The 25,831-nt window shown below is 35.0% G+C and overlaps 1 long non-coding RNA gene across 1 annotated transcript; it reads right to left on the bottom strand.

Annotated features, from left to right (window-relative positions):
* Nucleotides 1-152: 152 nt before the first annotated feature.
* Nucleotides 153-25,097, bottom strand: LOC311436589. Its single transcript, XR_014692956.1, has 5 exons — nucleotides 24,155-25,097; nucleotides 5,890-6,024; nucleotides 4,919-5,060; nucleotides 608-677; nucleotides 153-356 (listed from the first exon to the last, which is right to left on the bottom strand). It is a non-coding gene; the product is annotated as an uncharacterized lncRNA (long non-coding RNA).
* Nucleotides 25,098-25,831: the final 734 nt, after the last annotated feature.

Below are 25,831 nucleotides of genomic sequence, written 5' to 3'. Positions count from 1 at the left end.
CTAAAGATTAAGGAAGGGTTTGTTTCATTCAAATCAAAAAGTGTTTTCAGTGATTTCTCAGGCTCTTAAAACCAGAGTTACCATTGCATCTTAGATCTTTCTTCATGATCTTACAACATATAAAGATCAACATAGTGTACACTAGGAAAAAGTTCTTATTCACATTTTATTCATGGAAAACAGAGCAACCACAACATCACAGTACAAAAGAAAGAAGTGCTGGACTGGCTTTTCTCTGTTTTTAAAGCTTCATTTCTGTGCTGAATTTTCTGGCTGTTTGTTTCCACTTCTGCATCAAGGAAACATAGCTGCTTGTTGTCTGTCCAAGAAAACAGACATATTAACAGGCATATTGTCTGTAAAAAAAAAAATACATTTTGATTCAGTTTAGATTAGTTTCTACCTTAATCTCAATTATATATGCAACAAATACATGCATTAACCTAATAAATATTCTTCAGCTGTAATTTCAATGTTAACAAAAGACAACTTAATTGCTTTAAGAAATTTACTGTTACTGTATTTTCTGTGACTTATCAGCTGAAAATTATGTACATCAATCACTGTTTTAATGTTGAAAAAAAATGCAATTGCAAAAATAACTCACATTTTAATAATGCTAAATGCTGTTTCACTATGTAAGAGTCCATTGTCAAGATGCATAATATTCAGATTTCCTTTCATTTAATAGCAGAGGCAATGAAGAGAAAAAAAAGAGATATAACTTTAGTACCATCATATTTTCATTTCTGTTAAATATCACACTGAGTATGGTTCACATTTATCAATTTGAGTATGCAGCAGTTATGGGCTAAGCTTTTGTGTATGTAATTTCTTCTATTAATTTTCCCACAAATCAAATTATATGAGAAGAAAAAGGGGAAATAAAGATAATAGTTTCATAAATATCTTAAAGGCAAATCATAAACTGCATCACGAATCATCGCTATATTGTCTCTTTTCTGTCTTTTAGTTGTAGAAAGACAAATCAGAAATTCTCACATAAAACTTTACTTTTCCTCTCATAATAAATCATACAATTATTTAAATGGTTGCCAGCCTTCTTCCATATGCTTCCTTGCTTCTTTACCTAGGCACTAAAAAAAAAAAAAAAAAAAAAAAAAAGGATTTTCCTTTTGTGAAAGCAGGTGCGTGTATTTCAAAAGCAGGTGCAATCACAAAAGCATTCACAAACTCCTATCTTTAAGAAGCAGTCATCCCTCATATGACAATTAAAAAACACGTTCAGATCTGCTTCTGACTTGGTTCCCTTTTCCTTTCAAAATACCATGACCAGGTCTTTTTCCTGCCGTAGATCAGAATATCTTACCAAGCGATGTGGGGGGTGTACCCACGAAGGAAGGGGCTGCTCCAGCAGTTAAGTGCCACAGAGGCTGGGAGGGGAGCAAAGTGAAAAGCTGCACTGTGCAGCCCTGAAGCTCAGTGAGAGAGGCATGCAGCCAACAGTTTTAGCCGCAGAAGACGTATACCCAAATTTTTGTCTGACCATGGTGCAAATCCCACTGCTTGGACAGCCCAGGAAAACCGAACATTTCTTCCAGGAAACACAATCACATGAGTCTCCTCAACATTACCCACTCTCTTCACTGGTCAGTGAAGTCAGCCTTCATAGTTCCTCCTGGTTTACTTGTTCCTGTATTTGGGGATCTGGATCAGCTTTGCACAAGCCTACCTGACCTGGCAGCTGCAACCTAACCCCAATGGGACCCATACTGTGAACTGCCCAAGTGCCAGCTCCTTCTCCAGCTGTGCATTTAAATGCCATCTCTGTATATTAAGATCTAAAGACTGTAACAGCAGCTATGCTTTGTGTATTTTCAGGTGGGGAACATACAGTGAAATCATAAGTTTTATTATAGAAAGAGGTTGAGAAGAAGGAGCTTGCCAGGTGTCACGTATCACAGCATTTTAAATGTAGGTAGCTGAAGTGTAATGTCAGAAAGAAAGGTGATTGTACTCTTCTGAGCAGCATTACCACTTTAAATTGTGCTGGGAAACTACTGGTACAAGATAAAATGAATTTATCTTGACTGATTTGTCAATCACTGCAAGGAGATATTAAATCACAATAGAAAAGACATTGTGGTACAGTGATTATTCTCCTGGGATATCCTGAAGCATGAAGAGCAGCCAAGAGTTTCATATAGTACAGGACAGTAATTATCTCATGACAAGTATGCTCCCTGGAGATCACTTTAGAGCTATTATAAAGATATTGCAGAGGAAAGCATGTATATATGTTGTGCTAGAGGAAGATGAAGATGGCACTTCACAGTCACGAAAATGAGCTTCAGCTGACTGTGAGGTACACATTGATTAATTTAAAGTGTTAACAGCCAATTGAACACCTCTTCAGTTGAAGCATATTTATAACAGTGTAATGTACAGTTAACTGCACTCCGAAGCTGTAGCATAAAAAAGAAGTCGGAAAACAACACTGTTCTACTTTCATTTATTTAGCTTGCTATAAAGCACTTCATTTATGTTTTCTGCCTCTTAAAGGTACTTTAAAAATGCAAGACAATTCTTCCATTTAATTTTAAACCAAACAAAAATAAAATGTTACATTTGGCCCATATGCAGGGTATTTCTAAAGAGGGATTTCTGAGTGACTGACCTAGATTGAAATCAGTTTACAACTCCTGCAATAAGATATTCAACAGCTTTGCCATATGCCTCCAATTCCCATCTTGCAGTAGACGTTTGCTTACATAGTTCTAACACTGGACTATTTTTAATATCCCAGGAAAACTGTGCCTGCTTACTGCTTTTCCTCTTTCCTTCACACAAATAAAGTATTTTTTCTTTAGCCCAACAATTTCCCTTCCGTCCAATATACTTGATTTCTGCTTCTGTCAAAACAATGTCATAAAGATAGCCTGTGCTCTTATGTGTGTCAGAATTTTATCCCTGAATTGCCTAGACTCTCCTTGAAAATGTGACCTTCATGAAGTACACAGAAAATTGAATTACTGTCTGCATAAATATTTGCTTACAAACTTTGTTTGAAAAATCTGTAAAAGTGACAATGTTAGTTGAGAAAACAGCAAATGAATTCACTTATAAAACACAGCTATTGATGACACGTTGCTAAACAGGTTTTAAAAGCAAATTCTATAACCTGATGTTTAGAAAATCATTACTGCAGAATATATTAACTTCTGCAGATTTGAGACAGGGTACTACCCTTATTTTCATCAATAATCGTAGGAAGGCCAGGATAGTAGCAAATACCTGTGGTTGCAATATGCATTTTTTGTAACCTTCCACTAGGGTATATGTTGATATGGGCACAGCACAAAAAAAAAAAAAAAAAAAAAAAAAAAAAAAAAAGATTTTGAGGATATTATTTACAAATAGGTATTATGAAGTGCCAGTATATTTCCTTATTTTTCTTTTTTTCCTAACCAAACTCACTAAGATACAAGAAATAACAGACATTACTTTCTTGTCAGTATTCTTGTCACACTCTTTAATAAAACATTTATATATATATATATATATATATATATATATATATATAAATTTCTAAAAAAAAATCAAGGAGAGATGAAGAGAAAAAGGAGGTCTCTCGCAAAGGAAGAAAAGTCAGAAATTTGTGCAGGAAAAGGTAAAATTCATCTTTGGAGTAGGGCCAGCACCTAATCCACATCCCATTTAGGTTTTAATTTGACAACTTCATTGACTCTCATGTGATCCTCTACTCCCAGAATGAATTTCACACAGGATAATAAAATATGAAAAAAATGACCAAAGAAAGCATTAAGAGCTGTAGTGTTTACAGGCCATATGTAAATTATACTCATGCTAGGCATAAGCAAACATAGTAGCAGCAGTCACTGCAATTGCTGATTAAGGATCCACATAAACCACCAGTGGTTTTCCATTTCCTAAACTTAACTGAAGAGGATAAACTTGCTGTGCCCTGTTCCCGCAGTAGTAAGTATTCTCTTCTTCAGCTCTCCAATACAACACATCAGGCATCATACCCTATCTACTCTATAACATCCCCCGTGCCTTTGCAAAATAAAGTTCTGCTTACAAAAGGGTAAAGATCACCTCCAACAGACAACTCAGGATCACCAGAGTTTCAACTGCTATACAGTTTAACCTTTAGTTAAAGAACAATCTGTGAGAAGAGGCATTTATATATATATATATATATTTTTTTTTTTTTTGTCAAATCCCTTAGGTAGTTTTGGAAGACAAATTCCACTGTTTGTGTGTAAGTATAAAGCAAGAACCAGAAAATGCTAGTTTTAGGAAACAGTATTTTCTAACAAAATTGGAGCTATTTAGGAAGCAGCTCCTAAATGGGTTTTGTGTTAATAAACCCAGTATGATCACAATCCATGTATTTTAATTTAATTCAATTCTTTTATTTTTAACTGAGTGGGATGAAGCTTTTAAAAGCCTCTCAGCTTTATCAGTGGTGGAGTTTCATTTCATCACTGCTTGTAATTAGCTATTTACACTAACATAACAAATGCGGTGCCTCCAGCAGAAAGCTAAAGGCTGATGAGAAATTTAGAATGAAAAAGCACCTATATGTTAGACTAGTCAGCAAGATTTTCAAGTTTGTTAAAATTAATACAAGATATCATTAGAGTAACCTACAGTTCAGTGCTTCATAAATAGGAAAAACAAAGCAACAATGTTTTTTGTACCTTTCAGCTACTTTTTTTTATGCTGTTTTATTTTCCTTTAACAAATCAGGATATAGAATGGCTCATAAAGCTTCTCATATAGACCAGCAGCATAATAATTTGCTATGTGTATCCCAAGCCACTTACAACTTGAAAGCATCCAGACTGAGAAATATATTCTAATTACAGAAAACAAAACCACCAAGAATAAAGAGTCATCTCCCTTAGTGCTCTGGGATAAAGATAGATACCTCTTCCGTGCCTTCCCTTTTTCAGTCTCTGATCTAGTTGTCCTCTCAGAGGAAAACAAAAAAGTTTCTTCCACTTCTGTCTGCTAATTCCCGCATGTCCTGAAGAGCAGCACGGCTCCTTCCAATTGGTGGTTGTTGCTTCCTAAAATGCAAAAAAATACAAAAGTACATCATTATAATTTATGTGCTAAAAAGCAGGAAAAAGTGCTTCAGACTGAGCACTGAGTCTGTTTCCTAAAATGACCCAGTTGGAAAATCAGTTAATTAATTTCAAAATTTGCAATGTTACTCCAAGAAGGATAAGTGCATTACTTTTAAAATGTTATCAGAATGGAAGATGTTAATTCCCACAATGCCTTAGGTTCCTCACAGCTTTGACCTTTTGCAGTGAAGATTTCCAGGTTAAAAAATTAAAACGCTTAAAAGCAGGTGAAAGAGTGTCCTTGGTAGAATGATGAGCTATTCAAAGATTATTTAGAAAATACTTGATACAGAAATTCTCATTAATGAAATACAAGACAAATTCATTCAACGAATCACGGAGAATTTCTTAAGAAAAGTTCTGTGTAGGAAGGTATACATATCCACCCAGGTACATGCAGTATAATCACACTAAGACATATTTGACCCACTTGAGGTCAGATAAAATGGAAAATGAAGTGATATTCAACAGTTGTCTACAACTTCAGCAGTCATAGACTGCATCTTCTTGTATAACAGATTATCGAGAGCTAGGAAAGGCTCTTGATCCAACTAACAGCTGTTAAGTAAAGAGTGAAAGGATTTGGCCTGCATAGATCTGAAGGAGTCTTTCATTGCCTCAAAGCAAAAACATCATCATAGCTTTCAGTCAGCTTGTTAGCTGACACAAGGTTTGCAAGTCTGCCAGCACATGCTCCTTGAAATTTGGCATTTGGCTGTCCTCCCATAACCAGATCCATCCAGGTGTGACCTACACTGCTTGATCATACCTTTGTCTTCCAGCAAATTGTTAAGTTAAAACTATTCCCGCTAATTCCATTTCACTGATGTTATAAAAAGATCAAAAGTACATTTCTTAACTTCTCAGGCTGTCTGCAGTGAGCTAGTCAATCATCAGGGAGAACCTGGAGGAGAAAGAAAAGGGAAGAAAGCTTTGGGTTATTGCTCTGCCTTGGTCTAGTTGGAATTATGTTTGAGGGCTGGTTAAAGGGAACCTGACTGTCAGGTGAAAGGGTAGGAGATCCATCCCAAAAAACAGCCAATTTTTCACAACACAGACATATTGTTGGTTGCAACATAAGGTAAGAAAAGTACACGCATGGTCAATCATACAAATTATTGGCAACAACTACTCTTGTGGTGAGAATATACAGGTTACACACATAAAAACCTTGGATCTAAGAGAGAACAAAGCAGAGAACATTTTAAATGTTCACATAATATTATATTTGTAATGTGTCCTGGTATTAGGACTGTTTTTAATGAAAAGTACCAGATTTAAGAACAAAACAAGGAATATTTTTTTTTCCCCTGAAGATTCTTCAAGTAGCTAGAAAAAATAAATAACTACAACTTCTTCATATAAGAAAATGAAAGATTTCCTAGGAGAAAATGCATCAGGATCACTCCAAAATGAAAACTTTCATCTTTCAGCTTCAATTTGAGAACTCCCATTCAAGTCCACAGACCTTCTGTGCTAAGGAGCTGCAACACTGGGCCATTAATTTCCCTGTGCTAACAAAATGGAATCTAAACTTAATAATTGATCATGAGAACTGTGATAGATTCAGTGATTCTGCTATGCATATTCTTATAAAGATTTACACTCCTCTTACAAAAAGTATGCCTAAGACTCAGTGTTAAAACCTGAAAGTCCTGACCCTGTGGTTAGAGATGAGGCCAGGGACAGTGAGTCTATCTTGTTACTCAATATAGGCTTATCAGTATGGAATTCTTTCTTTTCCAACCTGCAGGGCAAAGACAACTAACAGATTGAAAGCTACAAAGGTTAATGGCAAAACAAAAAATAATAAAGTATGCTATTTTCATTATAATGAAGTCCATTTGGTTTTAGCATTAGAAGAAAGTGGTTTTAGACTCTAGTGATGCAAGATAAAATGTTTAACAGGCAATGAAATATATAAGAAAGCAAATGTTTGTAAAACTGGTCACAATATTTCTCTTGTCAATATGTTTTAATCCTGTCCAGGACTGTGGAACGATTAACGATTTACTTCTAATATCACAATGCCTTATAAAACCCATGTATTTTTCTTTTTATCAAGAGCTCACATCCCCAGTAGCGATCAGTTCCACAACATTTTTGATATTTTTTGCTAAATTTGAGTACCTTCTGTGAGGTAAAAATGCTGCCTCAACTTCATCTGACGTCAGTATAAGTTTTAACGAACCTGACCCTCTAATTCTCAGCACTCAAAAACGCCAGAACTAGAGTAATGAACTGACACATTGTTTAGCATACATTTTTTAAATCTCATTTAATTTTACTGTAGATTTTTTGTCTTAAAGCCTTGCAAGTTTATTGAGCAATTAAACTATGTTCTCAGTCAGGGGGAAGAAATGCTCATAAAATAGCAATAAGCTAAGCAGTAATTTCTAGAGAGAAGTTGTGTTTTTATTTCCTGCAGCACAGTAGGAACAAGTATTTGTTTTGTAAAATAAGATGCAGAGTCTTCTAAAAAGCTGAAAATGAAAATGGAAAAAGAAATTCAATTTTTTTCCCGCTTTCTATCCCCCGTCCTCCCCCACTCCCTTAAGTGAGATTAAGTTTAGAGTGCTTGCAGTAAAGAACTGCTTCTGCTGTATTGGCTTCATCAGATCAATCAGTCAAATTAAATAAGCAATAGTGTTGGTGAGATTTTTTTCTGTATGCCTTTTGCTGACAGATGGCTGCTTGCGAAGTGTCATATAGTGAATTTGTTTGCAGAAACCACCTCTGCTTTAACATGAACATTTTATAGGTAACTTTGTTGCCTCCAACAAACTAGTGAAATCCTGTACCTGTTGCAAACAGTTCTGATTTTAAAGAAAAATGATTGAAGAAGCTATCTCGAGATGCTGGAATGACTAGCAGCGAGTTTTAAAGATGACCTTTGCAAGCGTAAAACATTACTTTCAGTACTTATGTACATCTTCAAGTATAATAGACACAAAAATAGATTTTACAAATGGGAATTTTGAAGACATTGCTATTTGCAAGACAATATTTATGGTTTTTATTTCACTTATCACCTCCATTATTAGGCTGATCTGATAGGTTTTAAAGTACATTTCTATTCATCATGAGTACAAAAAGGAAGTGTACTCTTAAAATAATTAAGTGCCTAAAATTTAGGAATTTTAAATGTCTAAAAATGTTTTTAAAATATCAACACGTATTTAGATTAAAAGAAATACTAAACCTCAGAGCTGCACAAAGCTAATCTAGCTACTAGTACTATACTAATTCTTATTTCTTTTTCTACTACTAACTAAATGTCACAGGAAGAATAAAAAATTCAACAACCTGTTTTCCAGAAAACATCTCATTAAAATATCTATATTATGGATACCTACCCATTTACTAACTATATTTACAGTCAACAGTAATACATTAAAATAACTTGGATAGAGACAACATAGCTTAATCTGAAAATTAGCCATTAAAACATTACATTAGGAAAGATACAGAACCTCTTAGAAAGGAAAAATATTCTGCTCTGCTCTTCATCCATATAGCAGCACTGTACCATATGATATAGCTGTTTTAAGAGTCAATAACAACTAATGAGTTTATGAACACAGATAAAATTAGCTAAGAACTGAATGCTAGGAGGCAAGTATGCAGAATAACCCTGGCACCAACACCAATAACAGCAAGTCTAACTTTAATCTTTATGTAGAAGTTAAGTGAATTCATTATTATCTTAATAACGTAATTTTCAAGAGGATTATAATCTTAGTCTCTTCTAAAATAAAAATCCCACTGATTTCAGTCACTATCTGAAAAGCAATTGCACATGAAACTGCTGCATCACTTTGAAAGACATTCTTATACTGGAATCATTCTTCTTACGTTTGATGACCAGAAGTGACAAGGAGGTGTGTTTATTCATTATTATCCTCTAACCTACAGCTGATTGAAAACTTTCTGACTACTCAAACCATTTGTATCAGTGGATACGGATTTTTTTTTTTTTAATCAAAACATATCAGCAAAATATATTAGCATCACTGACATTTATTTTTAAAAGTTCTCAAAAAGTTTCTTTGCATTAATATGACATCTTTCATTTTGAATATTACACCCTATCATGAAATCAAAACATTTTACTATACTGTACTCAAAAGGAACATAATGCAGATCTACAATACAATTGTTATAAGCATTCTAATAAGAACAAAATTAAGCACTTAAATCTCAAAAACAATTTGTTTCCAGAATATATTAAAAATATGGTACAATGATACTTTGGGGAAGATTCTTTAATACCTTTTCTAACAAAATTGACTACAAGTCTCAATTTAGGAAGAAAAATAATTTCAAGATAATTACATTTATTTCTGGTGAAACAGACATTCCAAATTGTGGCCATTCGTAACTGAAGTCATGCTCCAGTTCACGCTTCATCTCTTTTACTGTGCAGTATACTGCACTGCGTGGAAAACTGAAGAATTATAACACTGAACTCTAATGGCTCTCAGATCAATAAAACACTATGACATGCTGTACTCCCAGGTGAAAGGAAAATTGAGCTGGCAATTGACATCTCGGATCTGCCAGTTCCTTACATTCATAAAGACATTATTATTTAGTCTGGTTGAAAGCAATATTCTAATATAACCAAAGGTCAGGGTTGAGTAATAAATCTGAAGCTAGAGTCAGTTTATCATAATACTGCCATGTAAAAGTCACTATGTGTAAGTAAAGGTCAATTTTAGCAAGTCATATTCAAGTGTTTTTCCTTTGAGGTATGGTAAAAGAACTTCTATGTTACATGATAAGTAAATATTAAGAGGTATAGCAACCACTAAATATCATATTACAAATTGTCTTATCTAATTTTAATCTTGCTGTGTATTGGATTCTTCAAGACTGGAATGCCACTCCAGTTTAGTCTTTCAACTTCTCGGGACATTATGAAACTAACAAAATCAATCGTAGAATCCCAGAAAGGCTGAGGACTGAAGGGACCTCTGGAAGTCATCTGATCCAACCCCTCTGCTCAAGCAGGCACACCTAGAGCAGACTACCTTTTTGATATAACCTCCTCAACTATTAAACAGAAAGATTAACTTATTGTACAGATATTTTCATGGACTTCCAAGGTTTAATTACTTTTTGTATTCCATTGAAGGAATTGATGGATTATCATACTTTTTAGGAAGATCTTAACTCAGTAATCAAAGTTCTATAACCAAAGCAACACAATATGAATCTGCCTGCCTCATTGCAATTTTTTCCTGTAAACTTTTAAACTGATATGAACTGTACCTTTCTGTTAACAAAGACTAATGATTGAAAGCAGTACAACAGTCAGAGAGCTGGAAATACAAAAGCATTAATTTGCTATTCCTCCTTAGGATACTTAGGATTTCAGATGAAAATCTGTTCAACAAATCCAGAATTGCTATTGCAATTTGTCTTGAGAAAACAACGACAATCTACTATAGAAGCTGTTTTACACTGGAAAATACTGCAAGTGTTAATGTTGGAACTTCATATGCTGTTGATATCTTAAAACCATGTCACATAAAAAGGGGTAGTACAATATAGCCTCCTGTTGTATAATATGATGCAACTGAATCCTTGCAGTTGCTGGGTCAAGAAGTTACTCTATGAATTCAGGAAGTATTATAATCTAGCAGTGAGTCACGGAGGAAATGTACTTTCCCCAGGGAGCAGCAAGCGGCACTGCTCAGTCTCTCATCTTTCTACAGTCTCTCCTCATATGAAAGGTGATACAAACCTCCATCTTTGTGGCCCTTCATGGGACTAGCTCTGGTACATCCATGTCTCTCTTGTACTGAGGAGACCAGATCTGGACAGCACTCCAGATGTGTCTTACCTATGTTTTTAAGATTATAAAATATAATATAAGACAAATAACATACGAAAAATAATATACGAAAAAATATAAGAAAGCCATTTTAGAAGGAAGGTTTTTTTTTTTATATATATATCTTTCTGATATCCTTATTTTAGGGAATAATATACCATTTCGTAATTCTTGCCAGTTTACTCAAAACACATTATCCCAAAAAAAAAAAAAAAAATTAAAAAAAAAATTGCTAGTTTCCCTTGGTGTTTCTGAAACTAGTTAGGAACACTCTCTCCAAGTATATCAACCCCAAATTTCTAGTCAGTACAATTTCTTTATAGTACTCTTTTCTCCGGTGACGTGTGTGTACTTTACGCAGTGCATCCTGGTTTTGAATATGACACTTCCTTCTTGTTCACCCCCATACGCATGCTGCTCTGGAATCTATTACACAAAATATTTTTTTTCACAATATTAGAATTAATTACTTTTTACTCACTAAAATAATCTCAGAGATTGATAACTACTATAAAAAAACAGAAGTTTTGTAACAAGTTGTTATAAGCACCACTGCAATAACCTTCCTTTGATGGAACATACAAAAATTTTACATACCATAATACACCATACTTGTATTTCTTTGTACATCCTAGTTTCAAACATAAACAAGGCCGAGTTGGATATTCATAGTGTTAGTGGGGAAAAAAAGAAACCATAGGGAAATAAAAACCATCTCTCTTACTAATTGAAGTACAAAGTTAGAGCAAAGTTATAGCTGCCCTCGATGCTCTCTGGGGCATTTATGTTGTATATTGGTTACAATCAAACAAGAAACAGCTATTCAGACAGCTCTGAATATCCTGTGCAGCAATCTTGGAATTTATAGCTACCTGCTGGTTGCAGTTACATATTCTTTTGAATATAATAGCTTAGCTCTAGTTTATTGCCATGCAAAACACCGAGGGCTCAATTACATTGCAAGCACCACCCATCATCAGTGCCGCCATTAGCTGTAGCCTTCCTTTTGTGATACTGTTCCTAATTCTTTCAGGTCCAACAATTAAATCACTGTTCTCCCTCTATTTTACCTGTTGAAAAGGTCCCTTTGATTCTAGCTAGATTAACCTGATTTCAGTCTTGTTTTCATTATACTCTATCACAGGCCCCATAACTAAAATCTTTTGGCTTGTATTGCAAGAGTACTCAATGAGAACGCCAAATTTTAGATTTCTTTTAGCACAGGCCACCGAATCAGGTTAAATGCAGGAATATAGGCTTCCTAATTATGTGTTTCTGCTTAGCAGAAACACTCATCTTTTGAAAACAGCACACTTGCGCTTCAGAAAGCTCTCAATGAGTTGTTGGCCTGCTGTAATCTAAACAGAAAACATGAGCGGTAACACAAATACACAATCACTGTTGTGGGGGTACTTTGGAACAATTTGGGCTTCAAGCTTCCTGATTTGTGAGCAAGACTCAGCTACTACTGCTGAAGGCCATGAAATTGAACTGTGATTACTTACTCATTACATTTTATCATGTTAGGATTCATTAGGAGTCAAGGATGTGAGAGTCATGACAAATAGGGACTTCTGTTTGTATCAAGTTCTGACTATTAGCAATTAAATTGTAAGGTGTCTAAGCCTAGATAGAGATCTTTTATTATAAACAGCATTTTGTTTTGATAAGTTAATTAAATACCACAATGTACACTGTTTTATTGTTAACATAAAAGGATCAACTTAACCATACTGGGTACTAATTAATAATGGCACAAATAAAGAGTAACTTCACTGACTTAATTGAAGTTATTTGGATTTATTGGGAAATACAAGAAAGTAGAATTAGAGCTTAATATAATCTATCATTGAAGAATGATATTATTAAGAACAGGAGAAAAGCTTTATCTCACAGTTTCTTGGCTAATGAACCATACAGTACCATTAATGTCATTTAAATTCAACAAGATAAAAATAAATGGAGGTATAGGGTCCAAAGACAGACCTGCAACTTTTAGGTTATTTTCTTGGTGTTTTGAGATGAAAATTTCTCCAAAACTTAAGTACTTTTCCAGTTTAACTGAAGCCATTTAAACAGTAACATTTTGATTTCTCCTTCAAATTCATTGTTGAAGTGGGCATGAAATGACTCTAAGTTGGATCTGTGCATCACTAAGGAGTCTTTCTGGCTTGGCTTATTTTCTTTCATATTTGCAGAACAAGAGTAATAGAAACAAGTGTTCCAGTTACACTGCCATCAGACTCAGTACTGATGGATGATGCATTATTATTTACCACAGTCCCATATTTATATTTCTAAAATATCATTATTATTAATTCCAATCCACCTACTCCCTCTAATTTGTCCTTGGTGATGGGAATGTTACACTGTGCAAATGCTCAGACTACTAGCTTAATATGACAGAGAGGTTTTGCAGAAAACTAAAGCACAATGTGTTCTTACATAGATATATCCAGTTATTTCAAAACATGTAAAAAAAATCCATGGTAGCTTAATTTGTAAAAGTTGTTACTTTAAGTTGCATGAAGCCTTTCCCACTGGGGAAGGCACTCATGGATATTCTACCACCTGACCTTCTGGGTAACAAAAACTATATACTGTTCTTACAGCTCCATGTGGATTGTTGCTAACTAGTGGAAAAACAGTCTGTAAAACTGCAGTTCAGTCCCATGGTAGCAAAACATCCACAGGGAGGGCAGATACATGATGTTCTGACTTTCCAGTTAGCCTTGTGCTAGCATTAAAGAAAACCCTGAACAGGACAGTCCAGGAGATTGCTAAATCTTGAACAAAAACTGGCATATACTCATCTTAACCAGGTTTCAGCTATTAGAATTGCACTATTACAGTGTAGCACACAAAACAATGTTTCCTATGCTGTTAAAACCAAACATCAGTATCGTTGAACAGAAAACACTACGACCTGGAGAAGAAAATATAATGCTCATTGGACTCAATCTTACACAGTTTTTTCACTAGAACTGCAGACCCTCCCAAATGTAACATCCTCTAAATGTGATGGGATATTTTGTCCTCTTCTGCAGACCACCTGGATGAGTGGTACAACTTTGTACAGAGTTTGTAATCATCTATTGTTTTTCTGCTACTGATTTCAATACCAACAATCAAACAGTAATGAACAAAGTTTTTAAGTTCAGGAGTTGAGCTGAAACTTTGTAGGTCTAAATTTAGTGCCCTCGGTCCCTAGTTTTAATACCAATGTAAGTTAAACAATCATTTTTGTAACTTGATAATTAAGAACTCATTTTAAGTGTAACCACTTAATTTTATTTGTGGGAAACAAACAAACAAACAAACAAACAAAATAATCAACTATATAGACCAACAGGGTTGTATGTTTTTCTCATCACACTTAACAAACATAGCCAACAATCTCATATCAGTTTTTCAATAAAGCCTTTTGAATTTGAATGACAAAAGAGCAAAATAAGACCCAGAAAATTCCTCAAGTGCAATTTGAAAGGGCATAACATAAAGAAGATTTTTTTTTTTTTCTCCAAACTGACCCTGAAAATACAAGCTAATTCTTAACATGCCCATTTGTTAATTACTATATGATTCTGGCAGGCTTATTGCATGCTTAACAAAGGAAGAGGGGATGGAAAGAAAGCTCATTAATTAACATTTTTAGTACCTAAACGCAAAGGCCAGCATAGAATAGGAAATTGCATTACTATGGTATCTCTGCTGCAAAACAAGATGTGGAAAGAGAAATCAGAAATGTGAAAGATTTGTGCTGTATAGACCTTGTTAATAAAACAGCCGATTACACAAAAATCAAGTCAATGTACTTTCTCTCATGACTGTTCACTTCATCTATTAATCCCTCAGTACCAGAGTTCCCAAAGTCCCTCTAATATTAAAATTTGGAAGCTGTGTATGTTAGAAGCAGGTTACAATACAGCATTTTCCTTAACAGATGCTCGAGGCACTCCTGTTAGTAGCTGAATAACACATGGTTTCATACAGTGAAGCCCCAGTGATCTAACCTGATTGTAAGCTGATTTAGAAATCTTACTGGCCTTTACATAGAGCATACTGGAACCCTTCCAGGGTCCCAGATTTTCTGCATGACATTGATCATTTGATGTTGCTTCAAGGACAGGAGAAATATACAATAGCAGACTTGGGCTGGATATACCTCTGCCTGGCTTGTGCTAGGAGGAGTGCTTTTTGGCTCCTGCACACAGATTTTCTCCTACAGCATCATAAATACAATCCTTCATTCCAACAGCCTGTGCACAAGGCTTAATTGGGCATAAAACACAGATCTGTACAAGCCTAATTTTTGTATCAAATTCTGATCTCATACAGGTAACTTTATTTTTACAGATTTCATTACTTATTATGATAAAAGGAGATCAGAGATAAATCTGTTAGTTTGTTTTTGTAAAAACTCTCTCATTAGTTCTAATAACAAAAAAATATTTCCAGAGATAAGTGACTATCACTGAATATGATGCTGTCACTTTCAAGGCATAAAAATACGTTATACATTATTTAAAACCTTGTTGAATGTAGCATATGCTCTTATCCAAACATTAAACAGAAGACTTAATGCTTTTCCTATATAATAAAAACTTATCAGAAAGGCTCTTAGAATAACTACTGTTGAACCTTTGCTCTCAACATGTAGAAGATAAGTTTTCAAATTATTAAAACAACTACCTATCAGTGTAACCACTTCAAAGCCTCTATGATGTGACCATAAATTTGTGGCTGCAGTACTGCTCCTGCAGTTTATCTTGTGATATGATGCAGAAATAGAACATTATACAGACACTAATAGTATATGTGCACTATGAATTTTTAGATATACAACTAATTATCTGCTATGCACACATATTATCAGTGTCTACAGAATAGGCATATTCATAAATATTAGGGATAAAAATGGCCTTGTACCTATTTGAAAGCTAGTACCCTTTCTCCTAAAGAACTACTATATAGTATTGGACTACACAGCAATGAGAAATGAGGTAGTGATAGCAAAATGAAACTGAAAAATAATGAAAGATGGCAGTAAGTAGTTATTCTGGTGCTTTATCAGTGCAATTGCTCAAAGTGTGAACATTTTTTAAACAACCTGTACAACATGAAGAAATCTACAAATTACCAAATGAGTGAACAGAAAATTACTGTCTATAGTTTTTTAATTCTTTATAAAATCTATGCCTAGTGGATTTCCTTTCTAGAAAATAAGAATACTTGCAAATTTTCCATTTAGGGCATTAAAAGGCATTCAAAGATAACCTCAAGCATTCTTAGCACTGTTACATATGCATAGTTCAATAGATTCAGAACTAGAGAAGTGTAAAATTGCTCAAATAAAGTGTCTGACTAGTGATTGTAGTCTTCTACACAAAATCCAATTAAAATAATGCTGCATACAAACAAAAGAGAAATGAACTGGCTTAGCAACTTCATTATGATGGATACAGTTTTGGCTACTTTGAAGCAAAAAGCGTGATCTAAAAAAAATGCTTAGTACCAGAAAAGTTCAATGTTGAGATATTGCACTTGTCAAAAACTCTTCATATGAGGACAAAGATATTCAACATTTTTTAAAATACAATTTCACAGAGAAAGTCTACCAACAGTTATTCCAACTGCAGAAATGGTATCACTAACACTAGGAGTCCTTAGGATTTAAACCTGCAGGTTTAAAATACATTCACAATGCTTCAGAAATGTATCAGTTTACTGGAGCTACTGGACAAAGCTCTTAATAGGGACTAAGAACTGAAAGTGCAACTGTGAACACACTCAAGTATTTTCTGTTAATTAAGCCTTTATAAAAACAGAAGGGAAAAAAATGAATACTCAACTTCACTTACATATAAACCTGGGGATGCACTGATTTACCCGGAGACAAAATTCATCTCTCAATACATACAACAAACAGCACTGTAGAGATATATAAAAATTGCACTGACACTGCACTCTAGTTTGAGAAACTTTTGCTGCTTGATACCTTTGGGAACATAAAATATACTGAGGCCAACAGATGCGTGAAAAATCCACAGCTGGTACTGGAATTCAAAGCTAGAGTCAACAGAAAGGAAAACATCTGTATCAGGACCTGGCTGAAGTTTTCCAAGAGTCTAAGTGCAGAGTCTAAGAGTCAAAAGCATTCAAATCAACTCAAATTTCATCTCACAGTGATTTATTTCAGCCATCTTCTACAGAAGTTTTCCATCTTAAAATTTCTTACATACCTTCTGGCTGTGAAAAAATTGATCTACTGCTCAGCATTTATCAAAAGAGTCACAAAGCTCACATTCTTCCGGAAAATCCCCCAAAGGATACTACATGATGTTCTCAAAGTTTGCCTCGTATATTTTATAGGATAGGACTCATGGCAAAAAGTATCAGTAATGATGCTTTGTTGTCAGAACAGTCATGATACCACTGCTAAACCCTCTTGCACAGAATCTATGTGCTAAGCATACTCAGAAATGTAGGAAAGGATTCAGATCTCCACATCTCTCATCTCCCAGGACAGAACTTCAAAAAACATGCGTCCCTTGGGCAAGACACTCTAGTAGGGGAAAGATGATTCTAACTATAGGCATCAGAAATACACTTGGACCTCAAGAAATTAAAATACCTAACCTGTATTATTAACTGCCTAATCCAATTTTCTTTTTAACAAATATTAGCATGCTGACAGAGACACATGTTTACATGAATAGTTTTTTGTTGTTGTTGTTTGTTTGTTTTTTAAATACCTTGTTTTGGAATAGCATCTCTTTGAAAACTACTGGTGTTTCAGGTCTTTTGTTTATATATATAAAAGAATCAATTTTCTCTAGAAGACCTAACTTTTAACTGCTTTGATTCCTTTTCTAAGTCTCTCTGTAGAATACATTACTAGGGGTTGACTCTTCTATCCTCAGAAACCCAGCTGGGAACCAGCTTCTCAAACAGCAAAAATAAGACTGAAAAGAAAAACCACAAAAGGAAAAAAATAAGAAACTGCAAAAGCAGAAATAAATGGAAGTTTGTTGAAAAAAAATATCCTTAACGGAAGTTGCATGGGAGCAAAAGGAAATATTTTCTTCCAGAAAAAATGAAGGCATTTCTATCATAACCTATACCAGGCCGCATAAGAAAGGGCAAGTTGTTATTGTTTCATAAATTAAACTACATGTAATGATTTAATATAATATTATTTCTATATCTACATATTATTGATTATACTTACGTATATATTGTATTTTATTATATTCATTTGAAGCTGAAGGTGTTTCCTAAGAGTGTCAGGTTCTTACATATATAAATAGAAATAATCAGCCTTCAACTAACTAACACCCTGGTAAATGTGAGAAGGGAAACACATGAGAAGCAAATTAAATAAATAAGTAAGGAATCCTTACATCCTCTACTTTTCATAAGCCAAAAAACTAAGTGGACAAAAAAAAAAATGTGTAAGAAAATAGTAAAGAGCCTCTTAATGTACGTATGTAACATTTGAGGTGAGACTTGATTTTTTTATACTAAAGAAAACAACAAGAAAATTATCCCTTGCATATGTTTTCTTATAAAACTATTAATATTTTCCAGAAAATGTTTTTAAATAACTTCACTTATGAAGGTCAAGATGCTTATGAAAACAGCATCTGTATGAAAAATACTGTTTCATAATAAAAGATTATTACTATAGTGACAATTCAAGTTGTTATGGTAACTGGGTCTCTAAAAAGTGTAAGTGAGCTTAGAAAACATTTAGGTATTTTTACCAGGAGAATATTTATATTAAGTTTTCCTATTAAAATCCCTTAGAAATAATTCAGAAGATAAACTACAAAACAAAAGAACAACTAAGATTTAGACGGTCATTACTGTTGCTCTGAAATACAAATACCTATGATGCTTTTGTTTTTTATGTTAACAGATATGTAACATTTGTATGCTTTGACCTTGTTCTCCCTTTTCTTCAGTGAGACATTATATTAGAGAATGTTTCATTTCATTCAAGTTTTAATAGTTAAAAAAAAAAAAAAAAAAAAAAAAAGTCACATTCAGGCAAGATGAATACAGTTTTGATTAGCAATCTTATTTAGGGGCATCAGAATTAGCAACTTGGTTGCATTATATTGCACCACAGACTAAATGTAGCTGTTGCATATGCAAAGATATTTGGGACAAAGGGAGCCAATGCCTGCTCAATGCAACAACTGTCACAGAGGGACCAGCTATGTTTGCCCCCACAGGTGGACCTGTACTTGTAGTAGGCTACAGCAAAGAGTGGAAGCAAGTGTCATCAGGCCCTAGTGGGATGGGAGAGGGAAGCCATGTACTTCTTGACTGTGTGGGTAAGAAGCACAGAGTAGTAACAGGTCTTCCGAAGTAGCTGTGTCCTTTGTCATTCACCTAACAAAGGCTGCATGGTTGGAAGACACAACACTGATGTTTTGAGTAACTGTCTGCTTACTTGTCCTAGTGAGATTTCTTGTGCTGCTGACCAATGTGAGAAAGGTCTTATTACTGCTGAGAGGGAAAAAGTGACAGAGAGAGAGAGAGAGAGAGAGAGAGATTTTATGGATCAAATGCACTCCTTATGAAAACTCAGGACCTAGTTCAATAAGGAGGCATCTCCATAAGATGGATAATCTCCAGCTAAACCTCCACACTAAGCAAGAGCTAGTCAACAGGTTCATTAGACAGAAAGACAAAACAAAACAAAGAAAAAAAAAAAAAAGAAAAAAAAACAGCAAAAACAATGCAAACTTTCTCAGAGATTGTACAATCATCTGTCAGCCTCCAAACCCAGCATTCAGTGTGGAAAGCTATTAAAACCCTGCAGGAAACCCAGGAGGTACAAAAGCAAGCCCTCAATAATGTACTGGGAAAATGGAGAAACTGTCTACCCACACGGCTTTCTGGGTGAAATGACAGAGCTTATTAGATATTCCCCTGTAAATTGCACAATTTCCAAAGCATCACCTTGTAAATGCTATGGAACGTTCCTCGAAATACACTGGACAACCTCACTTGTAGGTCATCAGTAAACAGATAAAGCTCTTGTAATTTGCAGAAACTACCAGAGTAACAGACACGAGACGTAATTTCTGAACATGCAAAGAAGGTCCTTTAGTAGGCAGGACTTTCTAGTGTTGATGTATCTACAGCCACTACTACCAGTGGCAAGTAATTTGAATCCCATATCTTGAAATACAATGAGTCATTTAGAACTGAGAAAAATAATATACAGTAAGAAATTTTTTTACAAAACAAGTTGCAAGTCTTATATGAACAAAGGTTGACTAAAAAAGATCTACCACTGTATGTCTTTTTATGTATCTTATTCTATGCAGTTCCTATTTTAAATGTTTAAATAGTAAAAAAATTTTAAAAGTAAAATAATTATTCTGTGTGCTAAATGCATTTTAGAGAATAGTTGGAAGTGTCATATAATCTCAGCTACTGTGGGCTTCACTGTACATGGCAAGAAATGCTGCTATTAATAAAAGCAGGATAAATATTTCATAATTAATACTTCAATTAATTTTACTTATGCTTGTGAAGCGTTTGCAGGTAGGATGCCTGCTGACACAAGCTTTTCACTCTATTTATAGCCTTGTATAAACTAAAATAGTCCCAGAAAACAAGTATCCATTATTACTGAATTCGTTCTTGCAAAAGAAATGGGTAGAGCAGCTGGAACACCATTAATGCATGGAAGAAGTATGTGCATTCTGCATCTATTGATCTAATTTTTCTGTATTTTGATATTGGAACATTCCTGCAGATATATTTGTTGTATTTGTAGAATACACTGGAACAGTTTCAGAGATTAAACAATTCTCAAGTGGCCCAGAACAGCATGGATAATACCCTTACAACATCATTCTATTTTCCAAGATGGCTCTATTGATTATTCCTTTACTGAAGTGACCATTTGTCATAATCCAGGACTCATTCACCTCTGCTGAAAAAAGCTGGGTATTTCATAAAAAGGCTTAAAAAATAGTAAGTTGTGAAAGTTAGATTTTAAGGAACAGCATGTATTTTCTTGTATTATACAAGGAAAATGCATGTATTTGTTCTAAGAAGAATCATGGCAATAGGCATTAGAGTGCCATTTCCTATGTAATCAGAAACATTAAATCAAATGCAGAGGCTTTCTTGGACACATTCATTCTCTTTTCAATCATCTATTCACTGAATTCATTTCTATTTTAAAAATAAAAAAATAAAAATCACATGGAGCGGGATCCTAAAACTGCAAAGTATTTATATTTTTTTTGCTATTAGTAAAAATGGAAATTTCAGATTCTGTAAGCTTTATGACTTTCCAAAGATGTTCTTCACGTGGTATATTTTAATTTCCCATCTTCTAGACTGTTGTAATGTCTTCCATAAAGTGCATATTCCACTGATTAAAATTCACTGTATTTGAATTGTCATCGTTATGACATTGTTCTACTGATTCAATATTTATTTGTGAGTAAGGCAAGTCCAGCGTATATTAAAAGCTTCTTATTTAAAGAAAAAATTAGACCTAAGTAAGATTGTTTAATTTTCTTGAGCCAATGAAATTATTTATGAACTGGTCTGCTGTGTGCTGCAGCCTGCAACACAGCTAAATATTCAGATTATTTAGAATCTCTATTATTCACTTCCTGTTCTATTTTTATGTATACACAGAACACTTCAGCTCAAAAATGCAAATATATGCAGTGCTATTTTACTGTTCTGAAACCTCTGTTTATACATTCTAAGCTAGCTGAAACTTTTTCAAGAACCTTCATTATCTTAGACATTTTGAGAATATTTTGAAAGCTTGAATAAATTGCCTAACCACCAAATGCCTAGGGCAGCTAGGCAGCGTCTGAAGACTTAGTGAATTGAGTGACTCCTAAATTAGACATTTGCATGGTTATTTTTAATTAATCACCATATAAAATGCAATTAGCATGCACCACTTATCATTTGAATAGCAGTTGGCAATTTTTTTTATTTTGTAAATTCTTGCAACACACAGTTCAGAAGGAAAGAGGGAATCCCAGAGGCTGATGTCAGGAGTAATCAGGGGTAATTTAGTTGGCTGCTGCTCAGGATATAACATGTAGTTTATTTCGCTCTTTATTGCTCAGATTTTTTATTTTAAATTTCAAAAATTATACAACTGTCCATCCACATCATTTCTCCCTGTTGTCTTGAACAAGCAGTAAAAAAAATGGAGAAAGAGTAAGTTATGACTCACTTTTGAGTGCTGTGTGGTTACTTTGCGATGCTGACTTGAAATGCAGCAGGACACAGCACAGGTGCAGAGCCCCTGCTGGCTTCAATGAACATATGTTTGTGCTGGTATGAATGAAAATCCTTAGTACTGCTTTAAAGTGGTTGGGAGAACACACAAGAAGAGCTGTAAGGCAGGTAGCATCCCTGCAGTAACACCAGGAAGCCAATCTCTTCCTGTCTGGAGGCAGCCAGCTCCTCGCTAGAATCCAAAGGTACAGATCCCTCCAAACAAACAGAGGAGTCAGTATCAAAAGCTACTGAACGCCCCCAGCATCTCCAAAGACACCGTCACGGTGCCCACAGCTAGTGAGGACATTCAGAATAATACAGACGCTTTTTCAGAGGCCACACAGAGCGGTATCTGCTTGCTCCAACCAGCCCCTTCCCTGCAGTTACAAGAAATAGTGGGCAGGTCCTGAAGCAAAACTTTCAAGCACTCACGCCCGTTGGTATCAGTTTCTGATTATATGTCTCAAAAAGGCACTTGATATTTGTTCTGGAATTAAACTAGTAAACGTTTGCAGTAATGTGAACTAAATTCTGACAGATTGTGTTCCCATTCTAACCAACTATACAGACACAGGAATAAGGCAATGCTTTACATTTGTAGGACCAGTGTTAAAATTTCCAAGGAAGATGACTGCAACAAAGCAAAGAAAAAAAAAATGTCATGGAGTTTTTCTTTCTTTCAGCTAAAGTTCCAAATCTATTACAGGTGTCTTGGGCACTATTTTTTTTTTTTCCTTTGAATTTCCAGCAACTACAGCAAATGAACTCAAACTAAAAATCTGTAGAAGCTGACAGCATTCCCTTGCACTGAGGACATTCTCCCTCGTGAGTCACACAGCAACATATGGACTGCATCCTTCATGACATGCATCATCAAACAGGTGCACCACACTCAAGAGGGTGCTCCTGAATTTTCATTTGCAATAAAGAAAAGAATTCTCTCTTTAAAAAAGATTTGAAAAATCACATTATTTGAGGATGCGTTAATTACTGCACTAAATTTGAACACTGCCACAATTCTAGAAATAAATTTTCAGGCTTTCTGGAAGCTTCTTAAAGATAACTCTTACTTTTCCTTAAAAAAAAAAAAAAAAAAAAAAAAAGGCTGTGAGACTTTAAGAAAGGTGAGGCAAAAAAAAAGCATTTGTTTCTGTTTTTCTTCACCACACCTGAGGAATGAAAAATTATTATTCTTATGGGTTTATGTCACTCCTACCTAAGCTTTAGTAGCTTGATTTAAAATACAATTTCAGCATCTGGAGCATGACTTAGACAGAAGATAGCCACTTAAGTCAGAATTTATAGTTCTGCAAATCCCTGCTCAGCTATCTCAGAATATTTTAAAACACTTCAAATTGACATTGGTGCCTGTGTCTTTATCTTAAGTTTCTCAGGTGCTGAAAGTTTTGCCTCAGTGTATTTCCACAAACACCTTAGTACTGTCAGAGCTGCATAGACAGGCCACACAATCACAAACATAATATCATAGAAGAAACTGCCTTTTTTTTTCTTCTGCAATTCTTATTGCTTAGCAGTATTCATAGCATGACATCAGAGACAAGCTATTCACAAGATTGCACTAGCAGGCTCTTAATTCTTCTACACCTTTCAAGGGAAGAATATTATCAACTTTCTTTAGTTACTCGATTGTTAGAAAGGTCACAGAATCATAGAATGGGTTGGGTTGGAAGAGACCTTAAAGACCATCCAATTCCAACCCCCTTGCCATGGACAGGGATGCCACCCACCAGACCAGGTTTCCCAAAGCCCCATCCAGCCTGGCCTCAAACACTTTCAGGGATGGGGCATCCATAGCTTCTCTATGTGACCTGTTCCTATGCCTCACAAACAATCATGAAAGAAGAGAACAAAAATAAAAACATACAATTATGAAAGAAAAAAAACAACTTACCCACTGAGTGAAGCATCTATTTCAGATGTTATTTATGTATTTTCATGAAACATGAACAGGGTAAAATGTATAAAATACTGTGGACTTTCATGACTTAAGCTGTACGTAAGCAGTCAGCTCCCATTACCACTACAGAAATGCAACTAATGGGGTCCAGTTCTCCCCTGCTTTCTTTTCTTTTTAAAGAACAACTGTCAACATATCTTTTCACATGAGTATTCTGAAGCAGATAAAATTAAAATTTATGTGCCTCTGATAGGTCATCTATACTCTGGAGAGTGAATAGATTTTAAATACATCTCTACACTGAACAGTTCCTGTCAGGGTTTGGATTCCAGTCAGGAAATCAATCACTTAAAAGTGAGGCACCTCCAGTATTTTGCACAGTGGCACATAAGTCTCTTTTCTGAATTAGCCTTAAACATTTAAAAATGTTTTGTGACACTCACAACCATACAAATTAAAAATCAAATCTCTCTATAGCAATACCCACCTAAATCAAATAGAACAAAGCACTAGTCTATCCCTGAAATACCCTTGCTGCTAATTACCCTGTAGCAGAATTTTCCCTAGGAGAACCACCTATGCAAAGCATCACGCTCCAAACAAAAGAGTACAACTAATTCCTCATCCAAAGGTTGCTGTCAGAAAACGTTCCCTCTGATACTGTAACCTTCCAGCAGGTGAGTGTTTCAGACAAATCTTTCCCTCTTCCCTTTTCATTCCAGTGGGGCATGTTTTCCTTACTTTTTTCTTTCCCCTCACTTTTTTTTTTCCCCTCAAATTCTCTGCATCTTTTCCCAAGCTGGGCATTAGAAAGTACAGCACAGATAATATTCTAGTGAAAATGTCATTTTTTACTACTTCAGTAGCTGGTAATAAAACTTGATTCTCTGTTGAGACCTTCTTAACATATTATTTGTTTTAAGCTGCCTATATGCTTGTAAACAGCTGTAAATTGATCCACCTAACATCCTTCTTCCTGGTGTGGATAGTCAGGATAAAAAGAAGGCCAGGTTAATTACAAAGAAGATGTGTTAATTAACTAATTAACACATCACACTTCTCTGTAGCAGGCTGAAAGGAGGAAAAAGACAACTGGGGGAATTGAGTGCAGAATAGTAGAGATCGGTTTATGCAGCACAGAGAGCAGAGCGTAGCTTTGATGAGACGCCACAGCTGTGTGTAATGCACACTGTCAAAACCTACATCTCTAGTAAACTGTGTGAAATTGGTTCAGACATTCATCTCCTTGCAAATGCAAGGAATACAAGCCATGCTAAATTAGTTAGGAGTTTGACTAAGTTTATGGGAACCAGAATGAGTCTGGTCCTTTCCTGAACTATACAGCAGAAGACCTGCACAGATCAAAGGGCTTCCTGAAATTCTCACTGTATACCTGTTAGAGTGGACAGAAACGTGGGAAAGGTATTATTTTTAAAGAAGTTAAATTAATCACACCCAGTGAGATGGATGCCACTGCTGGTATCACATGGCTCAAGCTTATGCTATTTTGATTTTGATTATGTTTCAGTAATGGCCTGTGTCTTAAATATTATGGGTTTTTTCTCTGAGTACAAAGACAGTTTGGGCACGAGGTACTTGTAAGTGTCCACTGTACCCAATTTGCAGTTGGACCCATCCCTGCTAAGCAATCCATGAGTTTCTGCAGTTTCC

Source organism: Aythya ferina, assembly GCF_964211825.1.
Source record: "Aythya ferina genome assembly, chromosome: 4".
Classification (NCBI taxonomy): Eukaryota; Metazoa; Chordata; class Aves; order Anseriformes; family Anatidae; genus Aythya; species Aythya ferina.
Note: the sequence above shows the minus strand (reverse complement) of the source record. Positions and strands in the feature narration are given on the sequence as shown.